Source organism: Alligator sinensis, unplaced genomic scaffold (genome assembly GCF_000455745.1).
Source record: "Alligator sinensis unplaced genomic scaffold, ASM45574v1 scaffold1046_1, whole genome shotgun sequence".
Classification (NCBI taxonomy): Eukaryota; Metazoa; Chordata; order Crocodylia; family Alligatoridae; genus Alligator; species Alligator sinensis.
Genome location: NW_005842174.1, coordinates 2,076,594 through 2,087,077, shown reverse-complemented (window position 1 = coordinate 2,087,077; position 10,484 = coordinate 2,076,594). Strand labels below are relative to the sequence as shown.

The 10,484-nt window shown below is 45.4% G+C and overlaps 1 long non-coding RNA gene across 19 annotated transcripts in view; it reads right to left on the bottom strand.

Annotated features, from left to right (window-relative positions):
• Positions 1-1,622: 1,622 nt before the first annotated feature.
• LOC112550654 overlaps positions 1,623-10,484 on the bottom strand; it is a 97,952-nt gene continuing 89,090 nt past the window's right edge. For 13 of the 19 annotated variants that reach the window (XR_003094585.1, XR_003094584.1, XR_003094591.1 and 10 more), the window contains one exon: positions 1,940-7,847. This is a non-coding gene — a long non-coding RNA (uncharacterized LOC112550654). Of the gene's footprint in view, positions 1,920-1,939; positions 7,848-10,484 lie in introns of those variants that run through there. The other 6 variants (XR_003094588.1, XR_003094597.1, XR_003094589.1 and 3 more) reach the window with 4 other exon arrangements.

The window sequence follows — 10,484 nt, the reverse complement described above, 5'->3', positions numbered from 1 at the left end:
CCAGTAATCACAACACTTACGAATATAATAGTGTCCACAGGGCAGCTCAGGATTCATGGGGAAACACTCCAGCCAAAAGGGACCGTCTCAAAAGCCCTGTAACCAGGGCCATGTATTCAAAACACGGCCCTGATCTGTTTGTTCAAGTAAACGGCACGCGCCTGCTTTTTCTGCGTTGTCACTTGAGGTTGCAGTGATGGAGTCTGTAAACACGAACGGGACACAGGCGGATTATAGTCCTTTGACCCAGAAATGGTATGCAGGAACTGCACCCCACGCAGGATATTTGTGCTCTTGGCAGAGGGGCGGCATGCAAGCAAGGACGCTGTTTAACCCTTTCTGCTTGTGCTGTCTATCCGGATACCCATTTCAAAGGCTGTCTTGTGTTCTTTGAGATTCTGGCTCTGACTTGCTTTTTGAAAGCAGATCATTCAGAAATGGCACGTGTTGCTTTTTTTTTTTTGCTGTACAGCTTAGAAAGCCAGTCTCACTGCTCCCACTCTGTAGCAATGTGACATTTCCCTTCACAGCTTGCCTGCAATCACAGGAAACAATGGTTCATTGATATCCATACCGTGCATAATTTTGCTTTGGCTGCCTCAGTGTGCCCACCCAAGACGGGGGAGCGCCTTTAGAGTTTTGTTTTCACTCAAGAGGCTAAATCAAGAGGCTCTGAATAAGCTCCTTAAGTGACAGCGAAGGAGTGATGCATTGCTGACTGCAACCATGGGAAAGAGCCATGCAAAGATCTGCAAGGCTTTGGGCTTCACATTTATTGCCAGATGTTGGTTTAAATTACTCCATGCTCACTCAAGGCCCTGTTATACTAGATGCCATACTGACACCTATTGTCAATGGAAGAGGTTGGGAGCAGAGGCCAAATGACCAAACGTTGAGAGTTGACACAAGTACAGACAGATGAAGTGGCTTGCCAAAGGTTACTGAGTAGGTCAGTGACAGAGACAGGAATAGCATCCAGATCTCTGCAACTTGCTTTTGCCTACTGTAGTGACCCCCTGATTCCTTTTAACGCAGACCCCCCAGGCTGTGTTCATGCCCCTGCAAGGCTCCCTGTGACATGAAACTGCCCCTCGCTGTGACAGGTAAGTGCTCGCAAACACTTTTAAAGCTGTCATGGCTGCAGAGCTCATCTCCCCTTGATGTTCACATGGGTTCAGTCCTTTCTCTAGCAAGATTTTCACTACAAGGTTTATTATTTACCTTTATTGCTCTTCCTTATAGCATTCCCTAGCATGTGAGTTCTTTGGAAGGGCCAGATTAAATAGCACAGTGCATTGCTAACCACGTGCAGCAAGGAGCGAGCAGCGGATGATGAAGGACATAAATATCCTAGAAACAGGAAGCTTTTTGTAAAGGGATTTACATGAGGCAAAGGAATGGCTTGGCAGACCCAGTGCTGGCTGGCAACAGTTGTGATTTTACTGTAAGTCTCACGATGGGGTTTTGTACTCTGAACCTTTCCTCGAGTGAAGGGATTGCATGAGCCTACATTTTCATTAGGGGAAAAAAATGCAAGTTCTTAACCTTCCTGGCTGTAGAGAAGACAAGCCTGACAACATGACCCGAGTGCCCCCTAAAGACTTAGAGACCAATAGACAACTACAAAGAACCCTCCACTGTTTTTGCTGGTTTAAAAATCTTTATCTTGTTCTTTTAATTGCACAAATGTTGAAGACTTGGTTCATGATCTTGGTGTGGGCAGCACTGCGGGGCAGGCATGAGGGTTGGAGTGCCTTATCCTTTTTTCTGTCCTTCTTGCCCGATGCCCTGTGCGGTATATAGGTCCTTCTATCTTCCACAGCTGCCCGGCAATCGCTCTTGGGGTTGGCTCCCTGGACTAAGCCTTTCATCTGTCTGAACTGCGACGACTTAGGATGCTTCTTCTGAAATAACCCTCACTAAACCCAAGCATAGATCAAGTTCAATTTTATTCACTTGGAACACAAAGGAAATCACATTGGTTTAGTATAAGTAAGCAGAACACATCTAATACATCTAATGTAGGTTAAGGCCTAAGAGAGGACATATTTAAACCATCATGTTGGACAAAAGCAAGACTAGATGTACAGTTTTAATATTCCTAGCTGCCTTCCTTGGCTTTGTATGGAGACAGACCCTTTCTCCTTATTAGTACTGTATGGTCTACACGATGCACCACACATCAGTAGACCTCCCTCCTACTGCTCCTACTCTTAGGTTTACACGAGGATTTTGTTGACTGCAACAGAGTCTCCTTTGAAAGACCCCAAATATATCAAGCTAGATGCTCAAATGCAAAGCTTGATCCCCTTCAAACCCCATCAAAATTGTTATCTCCCAGTAGGTACCCAACACCTTTCTGGACTGCACCTATAAAGAGCTGGTACCTGCTAACCATAATCCAATACCGGAGCACAGGACCCCGATAGCAAAACTTGCTGTAAACAAAGGTGATAATGGCATTTTCGATTTTCATGGTGGAAAGGGAGAGAAACGTGGGAAAAAAAAGCAGAAAAATAAATTGGATTTTAAAGATTCACTCATATTTATGGTGCTGAAAATAAGATGGCTCAATAATTGTGTTTCTTTTAGCACTTGATTTGTTGTTGGTTTTTTTATAGAAGTGGCCAGCATCGTTTGAATTTATTTTTCCCCAGATGGGTTCTTCCTCCAGGAGGTTTATTATTACCCTGAAGGATTTAAATAGCTTGTAAAAAGACTGAGTTCCCTTTGCCACGTATTCTGCTTATGATCCTTATCTGTAGAGGAAAGAAATGGGTGTAGAAGAGCCTTGGAAATAAAAACCAGCACCTAATTTTGCTTTGAGAGTGAAGGGGAAGCCAATGAAGGGAGGCAACAAACGGTCAGAACAGGAGCGAGGAAGGTGGTTTTTCCAGCCGAGTTCTTCTGAATCAATGGGAAGGACAAAATGTTACATTTGTCAAAGCCAGAGAAAAGGATATCGCTGCCATTTAATCACGAGAGGACAAGACCCAGCTTGAGACTCATTGATGCATGGTAGGTAGGAAAGGCCTACCTACCGCAGACATACAAGATAGTATCCAGAAAGCATCAGCAAGAGTTAAAAGCAATAGCCTCTCCGGGAGGGCTGAGAGGGAGTGTGGGATCCAAGATGACCCCAAAGTTGCGGGCATGAGTGATAGCATAGTTGTCCACAGTGACTGAGGAAAGAGTCAGCCTGGAGGGGTCAGAGTAACTAAAACAGACCTCGCGGGGTCTGCAAATTGTAAACTACTGGTCATCTCATCCTTCAGTGCTTCATGTATCTGGCTGTCTCCTTTCCTCTCTCCACATTTCCAACCCTGAGAAGGGGAAAGCATGAGATGCAAATGAATGAAAACGCAGAATATAGAAAGGAGAAAAAGCGTGCAAGACATTTCTGGACCCCCATGGCTATAAGACCACTGTTACACTACCAAGGAAGGACTGTAATTCTTGCATTTTCCCCATGAAGAGCTAGAGTCACACCTAGGCTCCCAATCCCATACCCCACAACATGGTTCCCAGTGTGGGTGATGTAGGTACAACACATCCATGGAAAACATTTAGCCCAAAAATAATGATAAGAAGGGAGGGTACACCCATAAACCACTTTCTTGATCATCTCAGGATTGTCACTGCATAGTGATGAATTATATTTATTTTCTTCAAGAGCCCCTGGCCTAAATCTTCCTCGCTCTTGCTATCAACTCTTCTCGGGACTAATCTCCTTCCTATCCATCATTTGTCAAGTGTAACCAAATGGAAAGGTTCAGCTGAGCGTGTAGCCAACAGCAGCAACTGCCCTTTAAAACATAGTTCAAAGGTTTGGGGGTAAAAAAAAAAAAGTGTGAAAAAAACCTGTGAAAAACAAGGGTATAAGAGCACAGTGGAGCTCCAGGTGCCTTTTGGACACTACAGTAATAAAAACAACAAAAAACATCTGGTATCTTTGGGTTTGATGGACCAACAAGGGGCTTTTTTCTTCATTTTTGGGCCACCTGATTCTTTATTATTGTGATATGTTATTACGTTTCTTTTTTAATGGACCCTTAAGCACTTGTCAGGAGCTTCCACTGTGTTCATATTGGTACATTTTGCTGTATTATCAATATAAATGAATAATTAAAGCCTTTGGGTGCAAATTTTGTGCTGCAAAGGGGAGGTCAGCTGGCTGGACATTGTCTCTCAAATATTCAGCTACTTAAATCACATCCTTCCTGATTCAAAATTACACTTTTTTCTTCTTCTTTTTTTGGAGAAGGAGGTATAATACCTTTCAGGTTTGAACTTGAGCTGTAAATAGTAACTTAAAAAAACCCCACAGCCCTCTATTTTGGGAAAAAATAAATGCCACGTGTCCTGTCAGAGAAGTGATTGCATATTTTACAGTAAGTGATATGTCATCCATCTATTTAGAACAGCAACGTGGGGAAGTAAATGGCCCAGTTACTAGGAAACAGATATATATCGGGATTGCGTGAGCCTTGGAAAGTTATTGTTAGTTACTCAGTCAAATGTGTGTGCGCGTATCTGCATTCACAAAAGTAAGTGTCTGGAGGCCTGGGCCATACCTGACAAATGTACAACAGCCCTCTGTACTACTGGTACTCAAAGCCACAGTCCTTATCCAGACTACAAATACTTGGTCCCATGCATTTTTGGGGGGTGGAAATGTATACATTTTTGGTGGGAGTGAGTGGAGTTCATGCAAGCATGTGTATCCAGGCATTAAAGCCTGGCCCAAAGGTTGTAGTGATAGTAACAAGTAAGACCGACCCGACAGGACTGAACTCCAATGGACAATGAAAAGGTAAGGTCAGAGATGAGTGGAGAGATAGTGTTGCATGGCTATCTGATCTTTGATGCGGAGCTGTTTGGAGAGCGCTCGTCCTTGCACCTGACTGTTAGCATGACAACTACACAGGCTAACGTTACTGAGAAGAGCAGCTGGTGGGAGTTTTATCTGCTCCTTTAGTTATTTTCAGGATGATGCCTCGGGGGGCTAGCTTTCTCTCTGAAGGTTTTCATGAAATGATGCTTCAGAGAGAGACTTGGGGTGAGCCAAAATAGCACTTCAAGTTGCACTCAGAGAGCATCATTGAATCAAGCATGGCATTAAACTGAAAGGCGCTGTGGAAATGCATCATCCAAGCGATCCAGAGTTGAGGCGTTTAACTCCAGTGCTCGAGCAATCAGATCCCATACAGTTCAGCAAAGAGCGGTCAAGAAAGATCAGCTTTTGGATGTAGTAGGCTCTCCTTTGCTCCACAGTGCACACCTGTGATCTCTGGACAAGGGCTTGCTTTGCACTTCAGTGATGGGAATCAACATATGCTTCTAATTCTTGCTTTAGCCTGGAGGCAGGCACAGCTGGCTGAACACCACCGAGGGAAAGTGTGCTTTGGACACAAAAAAAAGCAGGAGGGTGAATGCCAGCCCACTGGTTCTGCTCCTTCCCTCTTACTAGTCTTGTGGCCAAGCATGCTACAAAGCCACCTCTGTGAATCGGACCCGGAGTCTAATGCAACATGGCCAAACAATCACCTTCCTACAAAATGTTATCTTCCCATAAACCCCCTCCAAGAGCAAAGGAGAAGCAGTGACTTCTACTTTCCTACTGACTTCTCCCCATTTGCTACCACACTTCCCTTCCCTTCCTTACCCACTTGCTTGTCTTGTCCTACCAGCCCCTGAGCGTCACAGGGCCTTGATCCTTGATTTGGGTTTGTGGTTGCTCGGGGAAGGCAAACAGTGAAGAGGAAGAAGAGGAATTAAAAGGCATCAGCTGAGCCCCGGCATGTGGTAAAACATACACAGCTCCAAAAGCTGGGATCCATCTGTGTGTGTCTAACCCATGAGACGGGAACACAGACCTCAAACCTCCAAAAGGAGGAATGATCTAAACCCTCCAGAGAGCCAGCTTTCATCACTTTGGTTGACTTGAAAAAGTACAAAATATGATAGATGATGACTGATTATTCCATGCCCAGGTGACGGGGCACAATTTGTCAGTCTATCCCAGTGCCTAGGAGAAGTTGCTTGGAGCTGGGCCGCCTGGGTTTAGTATCAGGCTTCGCTACTTCCTCGCGGTGTGAGCTTTGGCAAGAGAGTTGATCCATCAGTGCCTCAGTTTACCCCTCTGAAAAAGCTCTTTAAGAGCCTCTGATACAAAAGGCACTCAAACTACAATGCAACCCCCTGCTATTACCCATGTGTAGATGTTCAGGTCAGGTGGGCTGGTGAAATCTTCCCAACCCCTTTGCTTTGTGAGTCCTTGACATGTCTTGCATTTTCTCCCTTTAAGGCTTGATCAAGAGAGGCTCTGATCGTGCAGCCCTGTGCCAATGAGTCCAGTCCCTCGCTTCCCTGCATCTCGGTAGTAATTTACCCCAATGCAAAGCAGGTGCCTATGCTGATTCAGCACCACCGATTCACGTGGCACTAGTGTTACACACAAAGTGCAAGGGAAACAATCAGTGGGGTGTATTGCATCTTCAAAGGGAGATTCTCCGCTCCAGGCAGGATCAGTCTTGTCCACATCTCAGACACACTCCCATGACACTGCTTTTTTTGTGGACATTAGATGATGCCTACCCAAAAGGTTTTGAGGCTTGGTGCTAAATGAGTTGCCACAGTCAACACCACTTGTTGATACAGCAAAGGCGTACACGCCCGTCCTCTCCGCCTTTGTTTTTAAAAGGGAGATTATGCCTGCGACGTATCCATTGATTATTTAGCCTGAATTGCACATCTCTCTCCTTTGCTGGAGAGAAAAGGCAGTATATTCACTGTCCAAAGCATTTACTTTTTTTGGAATGAAGTCTGAAAAAGACCATTTGGCAGGCAAGCGTGAACTTTTAATGACTGTGTTTCATAATCTTTAAAAAAAAAAATAATAATAATTAAAAAAAAATTAAAAAAAAAATCACAGATCTCATCCAAGTTTTCTAATCTTCCTGCAGCGGGTTGAAAAATGTTGGCTCCCCAGCCTGCAGCTAAATTGCACTTGCGCTGTTATTTGTCTGCCACAAATGATTTTGGTAAGCCTTGTTATTGTAACATAATGAAATATAAATGCTCATCAGCCATTAGCTTGTCTGCCTCATGGTAAGCAGGTGATGATCAAGACTTTCAAATGCGCAGGAGGAAATATTTCAGTATAATATGTAGCAAATTTAGACAGTGGCATTGATAAGAGCTGCAAATTGTTATTGATTTTCTAGTCCTATAATTAGTTCACAGATAACACAGACAGATAATATCCCCCAGAAAAATCAATTTGTTTTTAACTAGGTTTTTTCCTACAATTTCTGTGTAATCATCATAAAAAAAAAAATAAAAAAAAATCAGAACAACATGTTTATCACTGAATGCCACAGAAAGAGGACTCTGAACCTTTGAGAAATGCAGATACAAGTGTCAAAGGAGAATCTGCACAGGTAAGTACTGGGCCACGTTAGATAAAGCTTCAATCCTGAAGCTGGTCTCCAGTAAGTCCAAAGACCCACCTACATCATTTTCTTGCAGGGATGGGGGCTAAAAGTGTCCTCACGTGTAAAAACAAAGTATTATTTTGCAGCCAAAAGCTTCCTGGGATTGCATGGGAAATATTCCCAGGAAGCGTCACGTCGTTGCAGAATTCCCTTCAGGTCATCGTCTCAGCCATGGGTGCCGGGCAGATGCTACCACGCTGCATTTCTGGTTTGTCTTTGTTTGTCTGGTTCTAGGCTTCAAGTCCTTACCCGTCCGGGGTGGAGCATCCTCCGTCTCTCAGAGCTTAGTTACGTGGTAATTTGGGGCAGCTTCTAGAGCTCTTAACCTCTGGATTGCCTGCACACTAACACCTGAAATTAGTTTTAAGCGCTCATTAGGTGACTCAGAGTTACACCTCTCCAGGGCAGAATTATCTCCAATCCGTGCTACCAAACTCATATTATACTAAGGTGCAGCAAGTCTAGTCTACCCCCCACTTGCCTGCTGACCTGGATTGGGCCCAGTGCCCCCCTCCTGCTCTCTCCGGCACCCCCAATTCCCACTCCCTGCCCCACTCCAGCTTATTTGTGGCTCCCTGCACTGTCTGGCCCGGGGAAGCAGTCAGGGAAGGGTTGATCTGCTTTCCCGGTCATTGCCGATGCTCTCTGGGGTGGGGGGGAAGCCTGAGGGGCAGGGGGGGAGCCCCGGGATGAAAGAGGGGAGCTTGGGGAGTCCAGAGGGGAAGGGGGAAAAGCCCACAATGGGAGTGGGGGGGGATTCTTACCGTTCAGTCCTCCAGGTCCCCAATGGCCTGAAGTACGACTGCTCCAAAAACTCAAGCTAGCGCTAACACCCAGCAACATGTGCACGGTTCACAGCATAAAGGTGCAACCAGGCCCGCAGACTGGTACCTGGGTAAAACAGCCATTCGGTACCAACTGCTTATTACCTTGTCGGTCTGGTTGGATGCCTTTCTCTTCCCTGCAAGGAGTCCAATAATTCCCACGCTCAGTTCTGCGTTGGATGAGAGCCAACTGAACTTCAAAGCAAGTGGCCCATTCTTCATTTGAGCTGAGACTTTCAACCCAATGGAGTATGGACCGTGTTCATTCCCCTACCTGGGACTGAAAGTCTGGGCCTGGGTCATGGACTCCACCAAGACCTATTTGCAGCCTCTGACCCCAACGTTGCAGCAGGCCCCATGCCGTAGCACCTACCAGAAAGCCAGGCGAGATGCGGGGGTCATTCTGCTCCCGTGTGTCAAGAGGGAATGGAAGTGCCATTATGGGGCTTTCTGGGGCATGGCCCCCTGCTCATCCCTTCAAGACAAGCACACAAGCAACCCTGATCCATCTTTGTAACATGACGGCAACTCACCCAGGCACAGACCTTGGACACAGGTGTGGCTGTGACTCCTCCAATGGTGCAAGTGTCATAAAGCTGGCTTTAACAGCCTTTTCACATGGGAGAGCACAGCCACCTCTGTGCTGGTCTACCCCTCTAAAACAGGGGCATGGCAGAAGCATGGCTAGGGGAGAGGCAATGCTGCTCTCCCTGGGCTACCAGGATCAATAGTTTTTTGGGGGTTGTCTCCTGTTAGAACAGCCTCAAAGATGCTCTAACTTACAGCACAGGCTAAGCCAAACCCTAGATCACCCCAGTGACAAGGGGAAGGCTAAAATGTGTGTACTTCTCCTAGGATCCTATAACACGTGAGTCACAGCATGTTGCCAGACACGAAGAGACAGTTTCTGAAAGATTAACCAACGTGAAACACAGAAACACCCATTGTCTGAAGTGAAACGAGGAACCACCCGTTGTCTCTCTGTTTATCAGCCCTGATCTTGGTATCAATACCTTCGTGCAAGCGTATCTGGCAAACCAATGAGCTTGAACTTCAGACTCATTTGTTTTTGCTGTTTCTGACTCGTTTGTCTGCAAGAATCATATGAGTGGATTCCCTACAGTTGAGACTGAGCTGGTTTCCAGGTTGACTCTGCAGCATTACAACTAGACGAACTCTGAGCTACACTAATTTTATAGGTGTCTAACTAAGCCTTTCAGTTACCAAAAAGCCCCATTGATCTTGCCTTCATGTCCCAGCTCTGGCCCTGCATGCCCTCTCTTGGACACCTTCCTGGATCCATCTTGTCCTCACTTGGTATTACTCTGCTTTGTTCCCCTACGACAGTAACTTGTCCCAGGGTTTCCCCCCTCATTCATCTTAGCTCTTGGTGCAATGGGAATTCAAGGCTCAGACCCAGATGATATAAAAGACCATGCATGATTCAAACAGGAGTCTCCTTGGCTTGGGGATTTATTCATTTTCCTTTTAGCAAAAAAAAAAAAAAAAAGCCTTTCATGGTTTGCAGTCCCTGGGGTGCAGAAACTCAGTCACTCCTATAGCTCTGTGCCAAGTAACCTTAAGCTTATACCTGAAATGGTTGATATCCCATTAGGTTCCCTAGCCATGTGCAGTGAGATGAGTCATCTTGAGCTATTATCTATCATGTGGCAGAAGTTAGAAGTCTGTTTGAGGTATCTATTTTCTTAGCTTCCCTCTCACCTCTGCCATACTTCAAACCATCCGTCCCCTGGCAGTTTCTCTTCCCTTTTGAAAAGGAACAGGGTTTTTTTTTCCTCCTAAGAGGAGGAGACTGTATTTAATACAAGTGGTACAAAACCCAGGGAAGAGAAACACTGGACAGGGGTGAGGAATAGCAGAAAACTGTCAAGATGTCAAAGAAAGATCGTGTGTGCCAGTCAAGAACATCACTTTGAAGATGGACCAGATTTTTGTACACATTTCTGACTACTTGGGTTTTGTTTCTTTTAGCTTGCAGCTTGACTGTCCCTGCGCAGACTAATCATTTCAATCTTTTCTCTCTGGAGCTGTTGGAGCCAACTTCCATCGTGAACTTTGATGCCTTGGTTTAGGGCATCAGTCAAATGCTTGATTTAGACCCCACTAGTTGACAAACCACGGTTACCTTTCTCATACTGCTGAA